At 40.8% G+C, this 26816-nt stretch overlaps 2 non-coding genes and 1 pseudogene across 2 annotated transcripts; all 3 read left to right on the top strand.

Moving 5' to 3' along the window:
* The first annotated feature begins 18363 nt into the window (after window positions 1–18363).
* On the top strand, window positions 18364–18541 carry LOC130555152 (U1 spliceosomal RNA; annotated as a pseudogene).
* Window positions 18542–18978: 437 nt separating this feature from the next.
* Window positions 18979–19167, top strand: LOC130555157 (U2 spliceosomal RNA). The gene has a single exon (XR_008963081.1). It is a non-coding gene; the product is annotated as a U2 spliceosomal RNA (small nuclear RNA).
* Window positions 19168–19644: 477 nt separating this feature from the next.
* Window positions 19645–19808, top strand: LOC130555145 (U1 spliceosomal RNA). The gene has a single exon (XR_008963070.1). It is a non-coding gene; the product is annotated as a U1 spliceosomal RNA (small nuclear RNA).
* The last annotated feature ends 7008 nt before the right edge of the window (window positions 19809–26816 follow it).

Genomic DNA, 26816 nt, shown 5'->3' with positions numbered 1-26816 from the left:
CGCATGCATACGTCAATGTTTTTTATTCAATGTGATTTAAATATTATTACCAGAAATTGCTGATGTATGCACTTCTTCCCCAGGAGTATCGCATGTTACAAAACAAAAGGCATCCACCCACAATTTGGACCCGCTGTCAGGCAAATGACTGGTGGGAAAAGTGTGTTCCGCAGTTTTCAGCCAGACAGTGGATTGAGAACTTTCGGATGTCAAAAAACCCATTTGACTATTTGTGTGAAAGGTTACGCCCTCTCATGGAAAAGGAAGACACTGCATTCCGTCTTTCTGTCCCGCACCGTAAGAGAGTTGGCATTGTCCTCTGGAAATTGGCAACAAATTCAGAATACAGAACAATTTCACATCTTTTTGGAGTGGGTATAACAACTGTCTGGCGTTGCACAAATGAATTTTGCTTAGCAGTTGCAGACGTCTTGCTGGGTGAACTCATCCCTCTCCCATCTGCAGAGAGCCTTGCAAGGATGGCAGCATATTTTGAAAGACGATGGGGAATGCCACAGTGTGATTGACGGTTCACATATACCAATAATAACAACAAGGGAACATCATAATGATGATGTGAATCGCAAGGGTTGGCACTCTATTGTCCTGCAGGCTGTTGTGGATGGAAAGGGGCAGTTTGGGAATATTTGTGTTGGCCGACCAGGAAGCCTCCATGATGCCCGTGTACTCCGACTGTCTAAGCTGTGGGATACCTTGAACACACCGTTTTTTTCTGCACACACTAGACTTGTTGGAGGGAATAGTATTGGTTACTACATTATTGGTGATGCTGCCTATCCTGCTCAACCATGGCTAGTAAAACCTTTTTCAGATACAGGAAGACTGACCGAACAACAAGAGATGAAGTTGAATCTGGTTGAATCTGCATTTGGCAGACTTAACGGAAGGTGGCGGTGCCTTTTAAAACGTAATGACTGTGATTTGCATTTAACTAGAGAGATGGTAGTGGCATGTTGTGTTTTGCACAATCTGTGCGAGCAACACTATGAAGTGTACAACCGAGACTGGATGAATGCTGCTGATGTGCCCCAATATCAACAACCTTCCACACCTCTTCCAGAGCGAGAGAGAGTCATTCCTGAAGCTAATGTTGTGCGTGCTTGTCTGTTGAGACACTTTAGTCACAATGCATGAAACATTAACATTATAAATCTAATACAAAAACACTTTAAGCCTAACTTTGAATATGAACTAAAACCACTGAAAGACAAGAAACATCATATTGTTAAAGAAACATAAATCTTGAATGTCTTTTTGCAGTCTTATTATTTGAACAATGTTATGTGTTGCACTGAAATGTTATACATCCACTTTTGCAATGAATAAATAAATAACATTTAGAAAAATTTAAAGAATAAATAAATATTTAGATAATACATAAATAAGAATAAAGAATATTGTTGATAAAATCATAAACTGTGTTCCATTTAATTATTTTAACATGATAAATGTTACACCTAGTCTAGTGGTGGTTCAGCAAGGGTAGCAGAACTTTTCCGCCCTAGAATCTGTACGAATTGCCCAAACAAATTTAAAAACTGGTTATTAAAATTTTCTTCCACTCTTAACTTGGCTGCTTCTGCCTGTCTGCACTCAACCATCTGCTGCTGCTGATTTTCTAGAAGAGTATGGAATGCTGCATCAGATTCTTTGAGGTAAACAAGAAATTCATTGTGGTTGCTGGGATTGTGCCTCCTTTTCCCTAAAATAAATATATATATATATATACATTTAACACCCATTTCCATTAAAGTAATTAAATAATGAAACATCAATTGTCATTTGGCCACTAAATCGAATATTTATCAAATCTACCAACCACATTTGTAAACCTGTACTGGTGTTTTATTTCAGTTAACATTAATACTTTAAAATGGCATTATGTGTTTTCAGGGGCGTAGCAAGCTTTTCAAAAGTGCGGGGGATGGATGTGTTTTGTTTGTTAACAATAAAAACGATGAATACAATGACAGAAGGGTACAAAAGGTATAACATGCAAGATATTCTTTAATCACTTTTACCAGGGACGAATTGCTTAACATTAAGCAATGCCCTTCTATCAATCTTTTCCCTAATTTTGAAAATTCAGACGTCTTACTGGACATTTTACTCGGAGGAGCGGCAGCTCTGTACAAACGCTCTAAAAGACGCAAGCGGGGAAAGCGAGCGGGTGCGCTCGTCAGACTCCGACGACGCGGATTTAGGACCCCGCTGCCGAGTATACACCTGGCGAATGTCCGCTCCCTTACCAACAAAACGGACGAAATACTCTTACTCACCAGGACAAACAAAGATTTTTCCAACTCCGCTGCGCTGTGTTTCACAGAAACATGGCTCAATGACACCATACCGGACAGCGCGTTACATCTGCCGGGTTTTCAGCTGTTCAGAGCGGATCGCATTGCCGAGTCTACAGGGAAGACACGTGGTGGTGGATTATGTTTTTATATAAACGAAGGTTGGTGCAGAGATATAACAACACTGAAGAAGATGTGCTTTTCGTACTTAGAAGCGTTCTCTATCAACTGCAAACCTTTTTATTCGCCACGCGAGTTTTCCTCATTTATTCTCGTTAATGTTTACATTCCTCCACATGCTTGTGCGAGCGCGGCGCTGCAACAGCTGGCGGATTACATCACTGACACGGAGCAGCAACACCCGGATTCTCTTATTATCATTATTGGGGACTTTAACAGAGCAAACCTCTCCCGTGAGCTGCCAAAATACAGGCAGCATATCACATGCCCCACCAGAGACAGCAACATTCTGGATCACTGTTACACCACAATACGGGATGCATACCACTCTGTTCCCAGAGCAGCTCTGGGTCTCTCTGATCATTGCCTGGTTCATCTTCTTCCGACCTACAGACAGAAGCTTAAATCTGCCAAGCCTGTAGCAAGAACAGCAAAGAGATGGAGCAGCGAAACAGAGCGGGCCTTACAAGCCTGTTTCGACTGCACGGATTGGAGTGTCTTTGAAGCTGCAGCCACTGATCTGGATGAGTTAACTGACACAGTGACATCCTACATCAGCTTCTGTGAGGACATGTGTATTCCCACCAGGACTCGCTTAACATACAACAATGACAAACCATGGTTTACAATGAAACTGAGACAGCTTCGTCAGGCCAAAGAAGATGCTTACAGAAGTGGGGACAAAGTCTTGTATAATCAGGCCAAAAACACACTGACAAAGGAGATAAGAGCAGCTAAGAGAAGCTACTCTGAAAAGCTGAAGAACCAGTTTTCAGCCAACGACCCTGCATCGGTGTGGAAAGGCCTGAAAGACATTACCAACTACAAGCCATCATCCCCTCAGTCTATGGGTAATCAACGACTGGCTGACGACCTGAACGACTTCTATTGTCGTTTTGAAATGCAGAGTCTCACCCTTCACACCCGCCCTGACCCTATCTCTGCTATACCATTAACACCTCCTCTTGACATTCAACCTGCACTTAAGATCTGCGAAGAGGATGTTTGCCAGCTTTTCCGCAAACAAAAGATCAGAAAAGCACCAGGCCCAGACAATGTCTCACCCTCCTGCCTGAAAGTCTGTGCGGAGCAGCTGTCGCCCATCTTCACTAATATTTTTAACAGATCTTTGGAGCAGTGTGAAGTCCCTTCATGCTTCAAACGCTCCACCATCATCCCTGTACAGAAGAAACCCAAAATATCTGGACTTAATGACTACAGGCCTGTTGCTTTAACATCTGTGGTCATGAAGTCATTTGAGAGACTTGTACTGGCCCACCTGAAGGACATCACCAGACCACTTCTTGATCCCCTCCAGTTTGCTTACCGAGCAAACAGGTCTGTGGACGATGCAGTAAACATGGGACTGCATTACATCCTACAACACCTAGACAGACCAGGGACTTACGTCAGGATCCTGTTTGTAGACTTCAGCTCGGCCTTCAACACCATAATCCCAGACCTCCTCCTGCCCAAGCTTACCCAGCTCTCTGTGCCAACCTCTACCTGTCAGTGGATTATTAACTTCCTGTCGAACAGGCAGCAGCTAGTGAGGTTGGGAAAATTTAAATCCAGCACATGTACCATCAGCACCGGAGCTCCTCAAGGATGTGTTCTTTCTCCACTGCTATATTCACTCTACACAAACGAATGCACCTCTACAGACCCTTCTGTCAAACTCCTGAAGTTTGCAGATGACACCACAGTCATTGGCCTTATTCAAGACGGTGATGAATCTGCCTACAGAAAGGAGGTTGCTCAGCTGGCTGCCTGGTGTAGTCAAAACAACCTAGAGCTGAATGCATTCAAGACAGTGGAGATGATAGTGGATTTCAGAAGGAACCCTCCATCACTTCCTCCCCTCACCATCCTGGACAGCACTGTGGATACTGTGGAGTCATTCAGGTTCCTGGGCTCCACCATCTCTCAGGACCTGAAGTGGGAGTCCCACATAGACTCCATTGTAAAGAAGGCCCAGCAGAGGTTATACTTCCTCCGTCAATTGAGGAAGTTCAACCTACCACAGGAGCTACTGACCCAGTTCTACTCAGTGGTCATCGAATCTGTTCTGTGCACTTCAATTACTGTTTGGTATGGCTCGGCCACCAAATCAGACCTACGAAGACTACAACGGACAGTTCGTAGTGCTGAGAAAATTATTGGTGCTCCTCTGCCCACACTTCAGGACCTGTACGATTCCAGAGTGAAAAACAGGGCAAGAAAAATCATCATTGACTCCACACACCCAGCACACAAACTCTTTGATCTGCTGCCCTCTGGCCGGCGCTTTAGAGCACCAAACACCAGGACTTCCAGACACAGAAGCAGCTTCTTCCCCCAGGCAATCTCCCTCCTAAACAGATAACTGCTCCTTAAGAGCAATATTCCACTTCCACTACTCCTATAGTGTGCACTATAGTGCCTTATTATATCTACATCTTATGTATACATGTATATAACACTACCTCTACTTACTAAATTATCCATTTGCACAAGTGTACATACAATCTGTTAATATGTTTATTCTACTATATACTACCCTGTACAATGTCTCTTATATGTTATTATCCCCCATTTTCTGTAAAATAGTCTTTATTTTATATATGCACAATTTAGAATCTTTTAGACTGTAAATCGTATTATATTGTATTGTCATTGTGTTGAATGTCTGTACTAGAAGCTTCCAATACCAAAGAAAATTCCTTGTGTGTGCAAGCACACTTGGCAATAAAGCTCTTCTGATTCTTCTGATTCTGATTCTGATATAAAAAGCTTCCCATTTAAAAGAGTGATACTAGAAAAGTATAATAACACACTCGGTGGTAAGCTTGATAGTGACATGGGTCTGACAGGACTGTGACTGAGACTGCTAAATTTTGCTTACTTGCGCCTTGAAAAGGGGGATGTAAAAAACAAAACAAAAACGCCCACACAAAGCTTTTTCTCTGGTGGTATAAATAATGTAACAATTTACTGTTTTTAAACATTAAAATAATATACACTTTTCTTTCATAGTTCTTCAACAGGTATGCAAACAATGACATCATTTCTCACTTTTTTCTCCTCAACAGGTACAATCAAACACAACAGGTAAGTATCCACAAAATTATTCAGCTAATCAACAAACAATGCTCAAAATATCAAAATCAATTGCACTGGCAATAAATCCATAAATACACTGCTTAACAATGACAATTTGTCCCTCCTCCTCGTCAATTCACTCTCTTCTTCATCACAATTAATTTATACATTGCATGCCACATACATAACCGAATTTAGCTATAGTGTCAACAAAACATGTCAACAAAACATAAACAGAACATCTTCCCAAACACATATCAAGCTTATTTAAAAACATCGAAAACATAAACACTCATTCAAAGTACCTGGAAAAGGGAGATGTAAATAACCATAACCATAAGTTCCCTCCTCCTCAGCACGAGCTGACCGATAAGTCTAACACACCAAGAGAGGCGGGACTTAAAGCAGAACAGCCAATCATCAGCTGGTCACACTCAAAGCCGGTGTCATGTTCAAGAGGGAGGGGAGAGGAGGCAGCCGCAGCGAGCGCAGACATAGAGCGGCCAGTAGTGATGGGAAGTTCGGATCATTTTACTGACTCGGACCTTTGAGTCTCGTTCAGCAAAATGAACGAATCTTTTTTCGAGTCATATCGTTCATTTCAGCAAAATATAATTAAAATGTTACATGTTACTTTCCTAACACATCTACTACTTATGCAAATGTTGATCACATTACAAACAATACAAAACTATAATGCTATAAGAAACAGAAAAGATTAATTCATTGTTTACCTGGGTCTTTAGTCTATGATTAGCTCAACACACCTCTTATCTGACAAGTCTTCGGGTTTGAGTTGTTCGTTCACGACGTGACAGCTTCGTAAGCTAAACCAATGCAGTCAGAGCCGGAAAGAGAATTGATTAGTTCACCTCTCGAGTCTTCGGGTTCGAGTCGTTCGTTCATCACGTGACAGCCCCCTACGCTTTACCAATGCAGTCAGAGCCGGAAAGAGAATTGATTAGTTCACCTCTCGAGTCTTCGGGTTCGAGTCGTTCGTTCATCACGTGACAGCCCCCTACGCTTTACCAATGCAGTCAGAGCCGGAAAGAGAATTGATTAGTTCACCTCTCGAGTCTTCGGGTTCGAGTCGTTCGTTCATCACGTGACAGCCCCCTACGCTTTACCAATGCAGTCAGAGCCGGAAAGAGAATTGATTAGTTCACCTCTCGAGTCTTCGGGTTCGAGTCGTTCGTTCATCACGTGACAGCCCCCTACGCTTTACCAATGCAGTCAGAGCCGGAAAGAGAATTGATTAGTTCACCTCTCGAGTCTTCGGGTTCGAGTCGTTCGTTCATCACGTGACAGCCCCCTACGCTTTACCAATGCAGTCTGAGCCGAAAGAGAATTGATTAGTTCACCTCTCGAGTCTTCGGGTTTGAGTCGTTCATTCTTTTGTCACAGGACCCATAGAATGTTGCGCAATGCGCATGTGCGACTGGACGAATCACTCCCCGAGATGACTTGTTCTTCCCGAGTCACATTAAAGATTCGTTCAAAATGAACGAATCGTTCAAGAACGACCTGTCACTAGCGGCCAGAGAAACGGAGTAGCGAATGCTGTAAGGTGTTTGTGAAAAACTGCAGAAAAAGTGCAGGTGTTGAACCTCTCACCGGGAAAAGTGCAAGCATCCCGTAAACATTAGTTAAAACGCTTAAGAAACATGTACATAATCGGATAATTGGTTCAAGTGTGTCTGTGTAAGCATTTACCTACCCTCCGCGATCTCTTCAAACAGCTGCGAAGCTGACAAGGAGAAATCAAGCACACCATCATTTCGCATAGATGTCCATTGCATCGTAGAAGCGGTCGGTTTTTCTAGCAGCCCCGCTTCTGCTATTATTGTCTTTTTGGACTCGATATGTATGCTTCAGCTTTTTAATTTTTTCCCGGCATTGTTTAGAGTTTTTCTTAATGCCCTTTTCTGCAAGACACCGAGCTATGAGTTGAAAAAACTTTTTCATTTCTCTTGGTACCCTCCAGCTGATGTTGAATATTGCGCTCTTCCCAAATGTCTATAAGCGCAAATGTATCATCTACTGACCAAACAGCCCCAGACATTTCTTAAACGAAGTAACTTGTAGCTTTTTTAATAGGCTAACGTGCTTTGTTTACTTAGTTAAGTGACGCGCGCTGTTGACTGCAGAGAGAAACTGGTATCTAGGCAACCGACGAGTGACCACTCCGCGCATTCTATCAGGACGATTCAGCGTGGTTAGAGAACCGTGATGAAAATTCCGGGCCGAGAACGGTTTGTAATCGTGCTGTGCCGTGCCAGGCTCATGTGGAAACACAACCGTAACCGTTTCAGACTGTGCTTAGAACGATTCGGCGCGATGGTGGAAAAGCGCTAAGTCTCCTTTCTTTTCCAGTCCTTGAATATTGCCATGACAGACTCGAAATGAACGAAGAGCTGTGTTTAACAGAACTAATCCTAACTTTGACAGTTGGCTGCAAATATTTTTTTGTTTGTGCACTGTCAAATATTAGTTTAGATGCAATAACTGTACCGTGGACGTGCAGATTTACGCAGAAGTCGTTCACAGCCATCTTACCTCCAGTATTTCGCTCCATGCTTTTGTTTTCGCCGCATACCTGTGTTTATACCGGAAGTTCGAGACGGCTGAGCCGGTGCATAACATATGGCATAACCAAACGTTATGTGATTGGCTTACGGGTACACCAATGATTTTAAACTAAAAGATAAGTGCCCCCCCACGAGAAAGTAAACGCTTGTCAATTATGCCCTTCCAGGCTCTGTCTGAGTTTGGTATTACCAGGCTATAAAGTTACTAGTTTTAATCTAAATGTGTTTTTAGTCTCTTGCACTTATCCATCAATTAATACCATAAAGCAAGTGTCAGATTATGACATCAGATGCTATATTAATATTTTGAATTGTAAAATGTTTAGTAATTTAAATGGGTTTATTCGAAAGGGCTTGTTCACCTAAAAATTAGAATGCTTACATTATTTATTCACCCTCATGTTATTCCAAACCTGTATGACTTTCTTTCTTCTGCAGAACACAAAAGAAAACATTTTCAAGAACAGTGGTAACCAAACAACATCGGTCCACATTGACTTCCATTGTATGAACACAAAACCACTGAGGCATTTCTAGAATATTTTTATATATTTTAAACAAGACCTTGTTTTGTACACTGTTTAAAGTTCTGAAAATGTCCCCGTCACACTGCGTTTAGCGCAGCACTTTTGTCTCGGTATCTATGTCCTCTGTGATACAGTGTACATATGTTCACCTTTAGATGCTGTGCAGATATTCTGGGGTTTTGGCGAGTTAGCGGCCTCTCCCTCGTCTCATTACAGAGAGTATAAATGATAAAGAACACATCCCAGCAGGATGCTGGGTCGGGGGTGAACGCTCCTGCGGTGAGCTCCAAATGCACTGTCACCTCCAGCATCGTGTATTATTGCACGGGTCACATGACTCGAGTGAGAACACTGCAAAGCACAAGCTAAATTTATCATGTATTGGTTTTTATAATTTAGCTTTTTCAAAAGTAAAACCTAAAGCAACTGGTGTAAATAATTATGGCAGAACGTTCAGGATTTTTATATTTTCCTTAAACCACAACTGTAAATTTAATTAACTAACAGAGCAAGCAGATGTTTTCAAAGAGCAAAATTTGATCACTCAAAGGTTCCTCTTTTATAGTCAGAATTGATCGAGCTCTCACTTACACCGTGTTTTTATTTAAGTAACCATATTTCAGTTTATTTTAGTTAGTTTGTGAAGAGTAATAAAATTAAAAGTTTAGAGAGCTGTAACATGAATGTGGATAGCATATCTCGTCATTCGGTCTCGGCTGAATTGAATAAGAAATGTTTGAAAAGGTAATACTGAAATCTATGAATGTGATTTTTGACCTGGTAAATATAAATATGGGCATAACACACATTTTGAAGGCATGATTAGTAATTAACTTTGTCCCAGAAAGGTGTCGCAGAAAGGATTTACCGATAGCTCTTGGATTACAACCCATGATGGACTGGAAATGAAACTGTTTCAAAGGAAAATGCTCTTATTTGTGTAATTGGAAGTGCTGGAAAAATTGCAGATTGATCAATTCATTGTCTTATTGATCTTCTATTATTGAGTGATTTAGTATTGTGAGTGATTGCAAAGTGATGTTTCGGGGATAGTAAAAGATTATTATGTGATGTAATTGTAGCCGACATTTCACTATCAGTATATTAGGATACACGGTAATGGACCAGAATGCTAGGTTTGCTACTGAGGGCAAGAATGAGAGAATGCACACTAACAAACAAAGTAGACAGACCAGGAAAATACTTTCACCAAGGTTTTGATTTACTTAGAAGATTTAAATGAATGTAAATATGAAATGTGAACATGAAATGAACAATAACAGTAAATGAAACAAATGAGAATTTTCCTCCTCTTTCCCTTTAAGATGTGAGCTCCTTTGTAGTTTACTTGATCTAATTATATTATATATATGTGTATCCAGTTTAAATTTGTTACTTTGGTTTATAAATCGTCCCTTTTTGTATATACATTTGTATGTAATTGATTTAAATTCGACCTTTTGTTTGATGTCGCTTTAAAATCTCTAATTATTTTTGGAGCTTATTACCTCGGTTGAATTAGAACCTTTAACCCACAAATGATAAAATTTTCAATAAACAGATCACATCAATAAAATAACAATATAACTGAAAATAATACAAAAACTTGTCAGTAATTCACCATAGATGAGCAGTCCTCAAACCATGGAACAAGTGTGTATGTACGTGTGCAAAGAAAATAGTCCTCTGAATCCAAATGATCCAATCTTTTTTCAAAAGTAGGCTACTGTCTTTATTAAGGGCTCGGCATAGTCCAGGCGAATTGCACTTTCGTTCTGCGTTTGAGGGTAAAACGAAGCTCGAAAACGTTGAGAGACGGTATAGTGTTTTCGAACAATCCAACACCCCTTTGTGTCTGGAGGCGGGGCTTACATGACGTATGCAAATAAAATAACACGTTAATTCCCACAGACCAGGGGCATGTTCAAGCTGAAACCGGTGCACAACGTTTATAGCTACTGTTTCCGGGTTGAACGACACGTTTCCTGGAAACGGTTTGCAACGGCGTGCAACAGGGTTTGAGATACGTTTTCTCTTGTTTGGTGGGTGTGTCAAGAATGTCGGCCCAATCAGCAGCAACATGTGTATAACCCACGCGGTATTAAAGAGACAAAACATTACACTTACCAACTAGACAAATAAATGCATATACACTCATATAAAACACTTCTGAACATGAATGAACATTTCAGAGAATTGAACATTATATTATTTTGAAACTCACCATATCCGGTGGAATTCAACACAATTAATCAACCGCATCAGAATTCTACAGGTCCCACAATCGGCTATCATCCACTTCAATGTCATCAATCATGGCACTAGACCCAAATAAGTTTTATACAAGAGTTATAACGCCATACAACATATTAGTTATGTACTTTTAACAAGGATGATTGTTATAATTGCCTTTACACCCGCTTTGATAACACCCGCGATCTGCAAAGCGCGTGCCCTCCGTGCGATTATTTCGTCTCACCTCTATGACGCCGTACTATTACTTCTTTTAATATTTTACGTAAAAATATAATTCTTGCAAATTACATTGTTTTTTCTGATCAGCTCAATTTTAACCTGTGTTACATAATGCTAAGATATTGTTTAGTTATGGTGAGTGATAGAGATATTAGAGATGGTGCATAAAGATTCAGTGATTGCTCTGTGATGGTGTAAGATGTTTCAGTGTTAATAGGCTTTATAAAGATAAATGATTATTCAGCAATATCTCAGTTATGATAAATAATTATGGTTCAGTGATTGTTCAGTCATGGTGAGAGATGCAGTAAGTGATGGTTCTGTGATGGTAAGTGATGCAGTTGCGATAATCAGTGATATCTCAGTGATGATAAATGAATATACCTGTAGTTCAGTAATGGAAAGATGATCCAATGCTGGTTCAGTGATAGTGAGAGATGATTCAGTGCTGGTTTAGTGATGGTGAGAGATGATTCAGTGCTGGTTTAGTGATGTGAGAGATGATTCAGTGCTGGTTTAGTGATGTCCCCTCATGGGAAGTCTTTGTTTTCTGTTTTGGTTTAGTTCCTGTTTGATACCCCCTCGTGGGTTTTTCCTTTGTTTTGTTCATTTAATAAATATATCTTTGTTAACCCCTTCACTGCTGCCTGCGCTTGGGTTCTTTCCTGCCAACCGTGACAAAATGTTGAATGATTTTAAAATAAATCTGATTGTTAGTTGCTGTTACCATGTTGTCTACGGCATTTACTAATGAATGGAAGCTTAAATTCAGTGTGTAACCCTGTGACAGTGTAAACTGTCTGTTTAACAACTACTACATTGTTAGTGCTACTGCATTTCTGTTTAATATTGCTGTGGGTGTAAATGTGATAAATTTTCTCTTTTAAAGAAACAGCAAGATGACGATCCTGTATACCCTGGTGCTCCTCTCACAAAGGGACAGAGTCTACTCCTAACTCATGTCATATGTACTGAGGCACAATTTGACAGGTGTAGCACTTCAGGATCTTCTTACATTGTTTAATGAACATTTCCCTGGTTTAGTGGCAGCAACCTCATACCTTTTTCATAAAGCCTATGGACAGTTTGGCCAGTATGTGCCCCATTTCTGTTGCATCAACTGTGAAAACTACATGGGACCCATTGGGATAGCACCAAAAAACTGTTCTTCTTGTAATGCTGAATTTGACATTGAGAACAACCTAAGAGTTGGCTCTTACTGTCTTGTTCATAGCCTGTCAGCCCAAATAGTGGACATTTTGGAAAAAAATTATATACATTTAAATAGAAAGGAATCAAATCCTCGCATTCTTTCTGATATTCAGTGTGGGGCAGAATATCTAAAAATCAAGCAAAGTGGACAACTGGGGGCTGATGACCTTTCAATCTTGTGGAGTTGTGATGGTATTCCAGTTTTCAAAAGTAATAATGTTCAGATATGGCCAATCCAGTGTCAAATTATAGAACTGTCTCCAAAAGATCGCCAAGCAAATATATGCATTCCATGCTTATGGCTTGGTAACAGCAAGCTAAATATGATTACATTTTAACTGCTTTTGTTGCCCAGCTCAAAGAACTAGAACAGGTTGGTATTAAATGGAGGGACTCTGAAAACACAGAGCACACAAGCAAAATTCATTCACTCCTCTGCTCCGCAGATTCAGTTGCCCGTCCTCTCCTGAAAAATACAAAACAGTTTAATGGAAAATACGGGTGTGACTTCTGCCTCCACTATGGTGGTGGCCCATACGTATAGGATACCCCAGAACCACCTTTAAGGACAGAGACAGATCATTTCCGCCATGCAATGCTGGCAACATCAGAGAAACCAATAATGGGTGTGAAAGGCCCATCCCCTCTCATGGAACTTGAGACTTTTAACATGATCGCTGGATTTGTTCCAGACTACCAGCACTGTGTTTGCCTTGGTGTTACTAAACAGATTACATATCTGTGGTTAGATAGTAAGCACCATAATGAGGAATGGTACTTGGGCTCCAAGGTCAGTGACATAGACCAGACCCTGTTGGCCATTAGCCCACTTGTGGAGGTCACAAGGGCACCAAGATCAGTTAAGGATCGAAAATTCTTTAAGGCATCTGAATGGAGGTCATTTTTGTTGTTTTATGCTTTGCCTGTTTTGAGTGGCATTTAAAAAAAGAAGTACTGGAGTCATCTTTTTTTATTTGTTTTTTTGCAATTCACACTCTTCTGCAGGATGCAATCAAAGTGACCCATGTGGATAAAGCAGAACAAGCTCTTCGAAAGTTTGTGTGTAATTTTGAGAAGCTTTATGGTGCTAGAAATGTGTCTTTCGATGTACATTTGTTAATGCACTTGGCAGCAAGTGTGCATAACTGGGGACCATTCTGGGCAACATCCACATTTCCTTTTGAATCATTCAATGGGACTCAGTGTTGGGTAAGTTACTCTGAAAAAGTAATTAATTACTAATTACTAATTACATATTCAATAGTGTAATTAGATTACTGTACAAATTACTCTCTCCAAAAAGTATTTAGTTACTTATTACTAATTACTTTCTATATCCTACATCAACCTTGATTAGTTAAGTGATTCAAGGATAGACATGAAACGGCTCTTTTAATTCATTCAAATAAATAATATAAACTACATAAAGTACTCTTATTTACTGACCAAAGTATTACAAATGTGAGAATTATACATTAAAGCACGGATTTTAATGTTAGACTTTGAATTTTGATGTCAATTCCACTATTGCACACACATATATTACACAAAGTATTTAGTTTAATTATGTCATAAGTAACTGTAATTAAATTACAGAAAAAATAAGAGTAATCCCTTACTTTACTTTTTCAAGGGGAAAGTAATTAAATTACAGTAACTAATTACTTAGTAACTAGTTACACCCAACACTGATGGGACTTTGCTTACATTTTTTAATGGAACAACACGTGTCTGATCAAATAGTAAAAAGATTCCTTAGGTGGACGGGTCTTTCAACAAAAGTATGGACTATAATGGCAAATGCTAATGACAACATAAGAAAATGATTTGACAAACTCCAAGGTAGACCTGGCTTAACAAAAATGTCAAAGGAGTTTCCAAATAATATCAGAGCTTTTGGCTGCCCAAAGAAAGCCAGAACATCTGTGCTGCAGAGGATGGCTATTCAACATTTCACAGGAGACTGTGGGGTCTCGGGTCTGAGCACTTGGTTTGTTTTGTTTTGTTTTGTTTCTTGTCGAACACATGGTACAGCTTGACAGCTCTCCATGTGTTCGGTGTCTTTGTGATTGCTTGCCCCTCATTAGTGTTTCACTCTCTTCACCTGGGTTGGCTCCGATTTTTCTATCTCTCCCTCCTGGTTTCTCGTTTTCTCTCGTGATTTATTTCCTTTTTTTAGACCCTTTCTTTCCTCCGTCCTGTGTCAGATCTTCAGTGTTTCTTCCGGCGGATTACTGTTCGCTTATGTTGGGGATACGGTTGATATCACCTCTTGTTTTTGTTCAGGCTCCAGAGCTGTGTTTGCCACGTGGTGTGTTGTCTTCCTGCAGCGTTGGATTCGCTGCCTGGATTCTTATCTCCTTGATCGGTTGGGCGGTTCCAGAGGGTTTTCGCTCTACGGATGCCAGAAAGTATGCATCTACCCAGTCGGTCTATGTGAGCTCTTACCCCAGCTATGCTACCTTGTCGGTCTGTGGGTTCCAGTTTGGATTTTACCTCTCCTGTCGGATAAAGTGGATTTTCTTCCAGTGTATTTTCCCCGTCAGTCTTGTGTACTTGCCTGGAAAGGTTTTCTCCTGGCGGTCTAGTGGGTCATCTTCGGAAGCATCGGTCTCCTGTTGACCGAGTGGTCGGTTTTGTTTGCTGCCTCCAAAGGACTATTTAACTTCTTTCAAGGATTACCTCCCGTGTCTCTGGTAGAACTTTTGTGCCGAGCGTTTTGCTGGCCTTGTCTCATTCACTCGCCGTGGGCACAATTTCGTTCTCTCTCTCAGCTGCGGCCGTCCGCTGGATATAGGACTCCTTGGCTCCCTTCCCTTTTTGGCCGAGCGCTCGAGCCTTTTTTGCCCTGGTGTTTTAGAGACCCTGTCTCTTCACACGTCTGTGCTAAGGACTTTTTGGGAGCATTATTTTTCTCACCGTTTAACGGTCCTTGTTTTTTTGTATTGTTCCTGTATTATTTTGGCTGTGTTGAGGCATTATTAAAAGTTCTACTTACCCTGCATTTGACTTTCGTATTTTCCTGCCAGAACCCTAACAGGAGACACCGTACATTTAAGTTTATTTTATGACAGTTTCGTTTTTAGCAGTGTTGTTTATCATATAATAACACAACTCTTAAAAAGAGAAATAATTCTGTTGTAGAACTGTACATTCTGTGAAATCATGACACTGGTGGCTTACACATGTGGATGAGCCCTCTTCTGCATCTACTACAAATAGATTCTGTGTTTTAGTTAAAGAGCTTGCCAAGAGTGGAAGCCAGGTTTATAGAGATGTTCAGTTAAATATATCCTGTACATTTCTAACTGAAGAGTGTCACACTAATAATGTATTTGCGGTACATCCTCAGACCTAACCATTACACATTTACGCTGTAATGACTAAGGACAAAATGTATGTCAGTCCTCTTCCGAACAATATTGAAAGAGACTAAAATGGATTCCTGTAAAAACGTTTACCAGTAAAAAAAAGGTAACTGTTAATGATCCCAAACATGTTTCCGTGCCGTATTTAATGGCATACATTTAAGTTTTTTTTTTTTGTTTTTTTTTGTTGAATGTTAAATACTTTACATAAGTACTGTTATAATGTGTTTAATGACTAATGTTTTATTAATTTCTTTCTGTGTATGACTCTCCATACACTATGGGCAACTTTCTATTGAAGGATTTATGATTCTAACATGATTCTTTGACAATATAAACATTACTGAACTTAAAACGCCACAAGACACATTTGTGCAATACATATATTTAATTGAAAATACAATATATTGTAAAGGCAGGCTTTCAAACATTTTAACACTTTTTGAAATATAAGATATGAAGTGAGTTCCTAACATTAATAACTTCAAAATGGATTTTAAATGTACTCTATCTTCAAAATATAATTTCGAGCATACTGTTAAAATATACCTAAAATATATTTTATAATAAATTTAAAATCAACACATTTATAGAATTGTACAAAACTTTCACTTTTACTTTAGTATATTTTTAGAAACATGGCTGGACTCAGTGTTTGGTTCATGGAGTTCATGGCTGACTAAAATAGGAGTCATTGCAGCAATAGTGTTTACAATATTTTCTGTAGTATTTTGTTGTCTTTTACCCATGATAGCTTTGGTGGTGAAGGCTACGGACAAACAGATGATGCTGAGAACAGACCTGAATACACATTACAGCACTGTAATCCCGAACAGTACAATCTACTCATTAAAATGAGTTAACTACTCAAAACTGAAATAGTCCCGTTTACTTACAACTTTAAAGTGTCCCAGATAGCAAGCAACCATTGAATACATTTTTTTAAAAAGTTAAAATTTAACCAGACTACCATTATGGTGATCAGTGTTTGCTTTAGTTGGGTTCTTGACTCTTGTGTTTCACTACTAGAATATTTGCTTAACTTGTCTTTAACCTCTGAAACAGTGTGTTAAAATCTGTTTGTTTGGGGTAAAAAGCAAAGAAATCTGGTTGCTAATTTCAAATAGTGTTTCTATATTGTAGGAGGATTATAATAAATCAATCATTATATTTGAATCAAATACACATTAGTAATTGGTTACCTCAAAATGTTTAAGTACACTCAACTTGTCCGGGTTTACAGTGAGTGATTAAGAGACCATATTAAACATGATTGCAACTGTCAGCGAGTATGAGGAGTACAATGAGGAGGCCTAGCTATGTAAATAGCGTGAATGTTTTGTTATAATTTACCATGATTTGTTTTTTGGTGTAAGGGATACAGTCTAGAATTGTATACATGGGACTATAGTGTAGGTAAGTTTGGTCTTGGGCCGGATTCGCTTATATTGTGAGATTTTGAAGGCATGTCCTGCTGAATTCAATTGCGTGATTAAAACGGGTATTTAAGTGCTCTTAACCACCGCGTGCTGCGGTCGCGTGCAGCCCTCATCGCGTTAAGACCGAAGAGCGTAAAGACGATCGACTCTACCTGCATGACTCTACCTGCGTGACTCTACCTGCGTGACTCCACCGAGCAAGGACACCGACAAGGCACTTGATTTATAACTTTTTGAGCTTCTATTTATTCTATTGTTATTTGTCATGTATATTTCTTATTCCCCCCTTTTGAATATGTGTTTTCAAATCCCATGTCATTACAACTCGTAAATCACCGGTATCACGTAGACTCACGTAACCGTGATACTTCTGATACAGCCCCTATTATATAGACCATATAATAAATGATTTTTTTTGAAGCGCCCAACGATCATAGGAGGCGGAAACTGAGCCGCATGCCCACCCTATCTCACCAAATCCTACATATCATCTATACGGACCTTGTAAGTGGCCAGTTACTTCCAGAACGTTGCACCCCCCATTCGGGTTTCAAAAACCTATGCTAACACTGTTGAAAAAAACCGTTCGAGGAAAACCCAAAGCTTCTAATATGTCACGTACCGTCTTTTTCCCAGCTTCCCGTTATAGCGCCCCAACCAACATAAGTGCACAACCCATTTCCCAACGCCACGCGGCATATGTTTGTAAAACAAATACCTTTACAATACTATCCAATAAATTCCGTCTTGCTACGTGATAATCACATATAAATTTTCAACATACGATCACCCCGGTTTAATTTCAGATAATATAGTATTTAGCCTTCCTACATTTAGCTACGAATAGTATGTGATCGCAGAACCACGTAAATTGCCTAAGAAAGCCATAGACACGCTTGCGCCTGGTTTACGTGGTCTAGTGAGATGGAGAGAGTAAGGGTTTCCAGCAGCAAACGAAACACTTTCAGAATATGTGGACTGTTCGTTTAATTATTTTTATTTATTCTATCCATGTCTATGTTTGTTTGTGGACTGTCGCCTCTGGGCGCTTTCCGACGGGTTCTTACAGAGCACTCAACTGGAACTTGCAGTTACCCGAACGCTCGCTTGGGGTCACGCGTTGATGTGCCTGCAGGAGGGCAAGTAAGGGGATCTCTGGCCCGAATGGGTCAATCATACTTACCTGGCAGGGGGGAGACACCATGATCACGAAGCCGTTCACACCCATGACGAGGCTCGGCCATTTGCACTCAGGTGGTTGTGTTGATTCTGCGAAGTCCCACAAAATGTGGAATATCTCGACTGCCATAATTTAGTTGTTAGTGAGGGACTGTGTGTTCGCGCTCTCCTCTGATTCATATGTCAAAGGAAGAGAGACTTTTTTTTGTTCGTTGGTCATTGGTTCGTTGCGTTTAAACAATGCATTTGATTGTTTGTCGTTCGTTCTTCTTCCACGTATGTATATATATATATATTATTATGTAATTGTTTGTTTGTTTGTTAATGTGCTTGTTTTTTTTAATGATTTGTTTAATATTTAATTGTTTGTCTTCATTTATTGGACGCCTCATCAGAAGCCCGCAGAGTATAGAACGCATCTTAATGGAGATTCTGCCAGGCCACGCTGACCTTTATTTTTCTATTGTTCTATTTTCATTATTTGTTCGTTCGTTAATTGGTCGATTGATTCTAGTGTTTAAACGATGCATTTGATTGTGACCTTTAACCGCATGTGCACCGCACCGCAATAGTCAGTGCCGGCCGGGCTCTCCCCTCGCCCCCATGTGGGCATCGCTTCTCGGCCTTTTGGCTAAGAGCAAGTAGTATTGCTTCTTATCAGTTTAATATCTGATACGTCCCCTATATGGGGACCATATATTAAATGGATTTTTGAAGCGCGGAGCTGGAAGTGGGGCTTGCTCCGCCCACTCCACGCATCGACCTGGTATTGCAGTGTTTCCAGGAACGGTGCACTCCCCTTTCGGGGATCAAAACCGTGTGTTGAAAAGAAGCGTTCAGGAAACCCGAAGTCTAATAAGTTACGTGATTTTCTTTTTTGGAAGCTTTGCGTAGGCTAACATAAGTGCGCGCACGCGTATTTGTTTGTGTACGTGTATAGCCCTTCACGTAGGCTATGCGGATAGTTGTGTGTCGAAGAGCGAAGTTCCTATTAAAGACGCTTGCGCCTGGTTTACGTGGTCTAGCGAGATGGAGAGAGAAAGGCTTTCCAGCAGCAAACGAAACACTTTCAGAATAAGTGGACTGTTCGTTTAATTAGTTTTTTATTTATCTATCCATGTCTATGTTTGTTTGTGGACTGTCGCCTCTGTGCGCTTTCCGACGGGTTCTACAGAGCACTCAACTGGAACTTGCAGTTGCCGAACGCTCGCTTGGTGTCAGCGTTGATTTGCATTGCAGAGGCAAGTAAGGGATCTCTGGCCCGAATGGAGTCAATCATACTTACCTGGCAGGGGAGACACCATGATCACGAAGGCGGTTCACCCAGGACGAGGCTCGGCCATTGCACTCAGGTTGTGTTGACTTCTGCGAATTCCCCAAATGTGGGAATCTCGACTGCATAATTTCTGGTAGTGGGGGACTGCGTTCGCGCTCTCCCCTGATCGTTTGTCAAAGGAAGAGAGACTGTTTTTGTTAGTTGGTCGATTGGTTCGGTTGCCGTTTAAACAATGCATTTGATTGTTTGTCGTTCGTTCTTTTCCACGTATGTATATATATATATATTATCTATGTAGTTGTTTGTTTGTTAATGTGCTTGTTTTTTTAATGATTTGTTTAACTATTTAATTGTTTGTGCGTTCATTTATTGGACGCCTCATCAGAAGCACCGCAGAGTATAGAACGCATCTTCAATGGAGATTCTGCCAGGCCACGCTGACCTTTATTTTTCTATTGTTCTATTTTCATTATTTGTTCGTTCGTTAATTGGTCGATTGATTCTAGTGTTTAAACGATGCATTTGATTGTGACCTTTGAACCGCATGTGCACCGCCACCGCAATNTGTGTCAGATCTTCAGTGTTTCTCCGGCGAATTACCGATCGCTTGTCTTGGGAAACGTATGATATCACCTCTTTTTTTGTTCAGGCTCCAGAGCTGTGTTTGCCACGTGGTGTGTTTTGTCTTCCCGCAGCGTTGGACTCGCTGCCTGGATTCTTTATCTTCTTGATCGGTTGGGCGGTTCCAGAGGGATTTTCGCTCTACGGGTGCCTGAAAGAATGCATCTCCCAGTCGGTCTATGTGAGCTTTTACCCCTACTATGCTACCTTGTCGGTCTGTGGGTTCCAGTTTGGATTTTACCTCTCCTGTCGGATAAAGTGGATCTTCATCCAGTGTATTTTCCCCGTCAGTCTTGTGAACTTGCCTGAAGGTTTTCTCCTGTCGGTCTAGTGGGTCATCTTCGGAAGCATTGTTCTTCTGTTGACCAAGTGGTCGGTTTTGTTTGCTGCCTCCAAAGGACTATTGAACTTCTTTCAAGGATTACCTCCCGTGTCTCTGGTATGAACTTTTGTGTCAGTGTATTCGCTGGCCTTGTCTCATTCACTCGCCGTGGGCACAGTTTCTTTCTCTCTCTCAGCTGCGGCCGTCCGCTGGATATAAGACTCCTTGGCTCCTTTCCCTTTTTTGCCGAGCGCTCGAGCCTTTTTTGCCCTGGTGTATCAGAGACCCTGTCTCTTCACACGTCTGTGCTAAAGACTTTTTGGGAACATTATTTTCTCACCGTTTAACGGTCCTTGTTTTTTTGTATTGTCCTGTATTATTTTGGCTGTGTTGAGGCATATTAAAAGTTCTACTTACCCTGCATTGACTTCGATTTTCCTGCCAGAACCCTACCAGTATGTACTGTACATGTGGCAGAATTGACTTAGTGCTGGTTCAGTGATAGTGAGAGATGATTCAGTGCTGGTTTAGTGATGGTGAGAGATGATTCAGTGCTGGTTTAGTGATGTGAGAGATGATTCAGTGCTGGTTTAGTGATGGTGAGAGATGATTCAGTGCTGGTTTAGTGATGTGAGAGATGATTCAGTGCTGGTTTAGTGATGGTGAGAGATGATTCAGTGCTGGTTTAGTGATGTGAGAGATGATTCAGTGCTGGTTTAGTGATGGTGAGAGATGATTCAGTGCTGGTTTAGTGATGTGAGAGATGATTCAGTGCTGGTTTAGTGATGGTGAGAGATGATTCAGTGCTGGTTTAGTGATGTGAGAGATGATTCAGTGCTGGTTTAGTGATGGTGAGAGATGATTCAGTGCTGGTTTAGTGATGTGAGAGATGATTAGTGCTGGTTTAGTGATGGTGAGAGATGATTCAGTGCTGGTTTAGTGATGTGAGAGATGATTCAGTGCTGGTTTAGTGATGGTGAGAGATGATTCAGTGCTGGTTTAGTGATGTGAGAGATGATTCAGTGCTGGTTTAGTGATGGTGAGAGATGATTCAGTGCTGGTTTAGTGATGTGAGAGATGATTCAGTGCTGGTTTAGTGATGGTGAGAGATGATTCAGTGCTGGTTTAGTGATGTGAGAGATGATTCAGTGCTTGTCAGTATGGTGAGAGATAAGTTCAAGTGATGCTTCTGTATGGTTAGTGATGAGAAGTGATAAGCAGTGATAGTCTTGTGATGATGAGTAGTATGGCCTGCTTTAGTGGATCGTCATAGTGATGGAATGATGATCAAGTGTGTTCAAGTCTCAGTTTAAGTGGATGAGCAAGTGTGCTTAGTGATGGTGAGAGATATTAGTGCTGCTTTAGTGATTGAGCGATTCATGCCTGCTAGGATGTAAGATGTATAGGCTTATGTGATGGTGAAGAGATTTAGTGTGCTTCAGTGATGGTGGAGGTGATCCGCGCTTATATGTGAGAGATTAGTCAGTGCTGGGTTTAGTGATGGTGAGAGATGATCAGTGTGGTTTAGTGATGTGAGAGATGATTCAGTGCTGGTTTAGTGATGGTGAGAGATGATTCAGTGCTGGTTTAGTGATGTGAGAGATGATTCAGTGCTGGTTTAGTGATGGTGAGAGATGATTCAGTGCTGGTTTAGTGATGTGAGAGATGATTCAGTGCTGGTTTAGTGATGGTGAGAGATGATTCAGTGCTGGTTTAGTGATGTGAGAGATGATTCAGTGCTGGTTTAGTGATGGTGAGAGATGATTCAGTGCTGGTTTAGTGATGTGAGAGATGATTCAGTGCTGGTTTAGTGATGGTGAGAGATGATTCAGTGCTGGTTTAGTGATGTGAGAGATGATTCAGTGCTGGTTTAGTGATGGTGAGAGATGATTCAGTGCTGGTTTAGTGATGTGAGAGATGATTCAGTGCTGGTTTAGTGATGGTGAGAGATGATTCAGTGCTGGTTTAGTGATGTGAGAGATGATTCAGTGCTGGTTTAGTGATGGTGAGAGATGATTCAGTGCTGGTTTAGTGATGTGAGAGATGATTCAGTGCTGGTTTAGTGATGGTGAGAGATGATTCAGTGCTGGTTTAGTGATGTGAGAGATGATTCAGTGCTGGTTTAGTGATGTGAGAGATTAGTCAGTGCTGGTTTAGTGATGGTGAGAGATTAGTCAGTGCTGGTTTAGTGATGTGAGAGATGATTCAGTGCTGGTTTAGTGATGGTGAGAGATTAGTCAGTGCTGGTTTAGTGATGTGAGAGATTATTCAGTGCTGGTTTAGTGATGTGAGAGATTAGTCAGTGCTGGTTTAGTGATGTGAGAGATGCTTCAGTGCTGGTTTAGTGATGTGAGAGATGATTCCGTGCTGGTTAGTATGGAGATGATCAGTGCATGTTTATGTGATAGTGGAGGATTATTCACTGCGGTGTTAGTGATGGTGAGAGATGATTCAGTGCTGGTTTAGTGATGTGAGAGATGATTCATGCTGGTTTAGTGATGGTGAGAGATGATTCAGTGCTGGTTTAGTGATGTGAGAGATGATTCAGTGCTGGTTTAGTGATGGTGAGAGATGATTCAGTGCTGGTTTAGTGATGTGAGAGATGATTCAGTGCTGGTTTAGTGATGGTGAGAGATGATTCAGTGCTGGTTTAGTGATGTGAGAGATGATTCAGTGCTGGTTTAGTGATGGTGAGAGATGATTCAGTGCTGGTTTAGTGATGTGAGAGATGATTCAGTGCTGGTTTAGTGATGGTGAGAGATGATTCAGTGCTGGTTTAGTGATGTGAGAGATGATTCAGTGCTGGTTTAGTGATGGTGAGAGATGATTCAGTGCTGGTTTAGTGATGTGAGAGATGATTCAGTGCTGGTTTAGTGAGTGGTTAGTCAGTGTGGTAGAGGTGAGATTATCAGTGCTGGTTTAGTGATGTGAGAGATGATTCAGTGCTGGTTTAGTGATGGTGAGAGATGTGTCAGTGCTGGTTTAGTGATGTGAGAGATATTCAGTGCTGGTTTAGTGATGGTGAGAGATTTCAGTGCTGGTTTAGTGATGTGAGAGATGATTCAGTGCTGGTTTAGTGATGTGAGAGATGATTCACGTGCTGGTTTAGTATGTGAGAGATGCAGTCAGGTGATTGGTTCTATGATGTTAAGTGATGCAGGTTCCGATAATCAGTGATATCTCAGAGATTATATTTTTTACCGTAGATTCATTAATGCGAAGATTAGCCAATGCTGCTTCTAGTGGATAGGTGAGAGATGTAGTTCAGTGACTGGTATTAGTGCATGTGAGAAGATTAATTAGTGCTGCTTTTAGTGTATGTGAGAGATGATTCACTTGCTGCTTTAGTGATGGTGCAGAGATGATTCAAGGCTGGTTTAGTGATGTGAGAGCATGATTCACTGTGCTGCTTGAAGTGATAGTGAGAGGATGAGTCAGCCCTGCTTTAGTAATGTGAAGAGATTAGTCAGTGCTGTATTGAGCTGATGGTGAGAGATGCGTTCAGTAGCTGCTTTAGTGATGTGGAGGAAGAGGATTCCGATGCTGATTTAGTGATGGTGAGAGATGATTCAGTGCTGGTTTAGTGATGTGAGAGATGATTCAGTGCTGGTTTAGTGATGGTGAGAGATGATTCAGTGCTGGTTTAGTGATGTGAGAGATGATTCAGTGCTGGTTTAGTGATGGTGAGAGATGATTCAGTGCTGGTTTAGTGATGTGAGAGATGATTCAGTGCTGGTTTAGTGATGGTGAGAGATGATTCAGTGCTGGTTTAGTGATGTGAGAGATGATTCAGTGCTGGTTTAGTGATGGTGAGAGATGATTCAGTGCTGGTTTAGTGATGTGAGAGATGATTCAGTGCTGGTTTAGTGATGGTGAGAGATGATTCAGTGCTGGTTTAGTGATGTGAGAGATGATTCAGTGCTGGTTTAGTGATGGTGAGAGATGATTCAGTGCTGGTTTAGTGATGTGAGAGATGATTCAGTGCTGGTTTAGTGATGGTGAGAGATGATTCAGTGCTGGTTTAGTGATGTGAGAGATGATTCAGTGCTGGTTTAGTGATGGTGAGAGATGATTCAGTGCTGGTTTAGTGATGTGAGAGATGATTCAGTGCTGGTTTAGTGATGTGAGAGATTAGTCAGTGCTGGTTTAGTGATGGTGAGAGATTAGTCAGTGCTGGTTTAGTGATGTGAGAGATGATTCAGTGCTGGTTTAGTGATGGTGAGAGATTAGTCAGTGCTGGTTTAGTGATGTGAGAGATTATTCAGTGCTGGTTTAGTGATGTGAGAGATTAGTCAGTGCTGGTTTAGTGATGTGAGAGATGCTTCAGTGCTGGTTTAGGGATATAACGAGAGCTCGAAAACGGATTGCGAGACGGTATAGTGCTTTCGACAATCCAACACCCCTTTGTGTCTGGAGGCGGGGCTTACATGACGTATGCAAATAAAATAACACGTTAATTCCCACAGACCAGGGGCATGTTCAAGCTGAAACCGGTGCACAACGTTTATAGCTACTGTTTCCGGGTTGAACGACACGTTTCCTGGAAACGGTTTGCAACGGCGTGCAACAGGGTTTGAGATACGTTTTCTCTTGTTTGGTGGGTGTGTCAAGAATGTCGGCCCAATCAGCAGCAACATGTGTATAACCCACGCGGTATTAAAGAGACAAAACATTACACTTACCAACTAGACAAATAAATGCATATACACTCATATAAAACACTTCTGAACATGAATGAACATTTCAGAGAATTGAACATTATATTATTTTGAAACTCACCATATCCGGTGGAATTCAACACAATTAATCAACCGCATCAGAATTCTACAGGTCCCACAATCGGCTATCATCCACTTCAATGTCATCAATCATGGCACTAGACCCAAATAAGTTTTATACAAGAGTTATAACGCCATACAACATATTAGTTATGTACTTTTAACAAGGATGATTGTTATAATTGCCTTTACACCCGCTTTGATAACACCCGCGATCTGCAAAGCGCGTGCCCTCCGTGCGATTATTTCGTCTCACCTCTATGACGCCGTACTATTACTTCTTTTAATATTTTACGTAAAAATATAATTCTTGCAAATTACATTGTTTTTTCTGATCAGCTCAATTTTAACCTGTGTTACATAATGCTAAGATATTGTTTAGTTATGGTGAGTGATAGAGATATTAGAGATGGTGCATAAAGATTCAGTGATTGCTCTGTGATGGTGTAAGATGTTTCAGTGTTAATAGGCTTTATAAAGATAAATGATTATTCAGCAATATCTCAGTTATGATAAATAATTATGGTTCAGTGATTGTTCAGTCATGGTGAGAGATGCAGTAAGTGATGGTTCTGTGATGGTAAGTGATGCAGTTGCGATAATCAGTGATATCTCAGTGATGATAAATGAATATACCTGTAGTTCAGTAATGGAAAGATGATCCAATGCTGGTTCAGTGATAGTGAGAGATGATTCAGTGCTGGTTTAGTGATGGTGAGAGATGATTCAGTGCTGGTTTAGTGATGTGAGAGATGATTCAGTGCTGGTTTAGTGATGGTGAGAGATGATTCAGTGCTGGTTTAGTGATGTGAGAGATGATTCAGTGCTGGTTTAGTGATGGTGAGAGATGATTCAGTGCTGGTTTAGTGATGTGAGAGATGATTCAGTGCTGGTTTAGTGATGGTGAGAGATGATTCAGTGCTGGTTTAGTGATGTGAGAGATGATTCAGTGCTGGTTTAGTGATGGTGAGAGATGATTCAGTGCTGGTTTAGTGATGTGAGAGATGATTCAGTGCTGGTTTAGTGATGGTGAGAGATGATTCAGTGCTGGTTTAGTGATGTGAGAGATGATTCAGTGCTGGTTTAGTGATGGTGAGAGATGATTCAGTGCTGGTTTAGTGATGTGAGAGATGATTCAGTGCTGGTTTAGTGATGGTGAGAGATGATTCAGTGCTGGTTTAGTGATGTGAGAGATGATTCAGTGCTGGTTTAGTGATGGTGAGAGATGATTCAGTGCTGGTTTAGTGATGTGAGAGATGATTCAGTGCTGGTTTAGTGATGGTGAGAGATGATTCAGTGCTGGTTTAGTGATGTGAGAGATGATTCAGTGCTGGTTTAGTGATGGTGAGAGATGATTCAGTGCTGGTTTAGTGATGTGAGAGATGATTCAGTGCTGGTTTAGTGATGGTGAGAGATGATTCAGTGCTGGTTTAGTGATGTGAGAGATGATTC

Source organism: Triplophysa rosa, linkage group LG5 (genome assembly GCF_024868665.1).
Source record: "Triplophysa rosa linkage group LG5, Trosa_1v2, whole genome shotgun sequence".
NCBI lineage: Eukaryota > Metazoa > Chordata > Actinopteri > Cypriniformes > Nemacheilidae > Triplophysa > Triplophysa rosa.
This window is presented reverse-complemented; position numbering and strand designations above follow the sequence as displayed.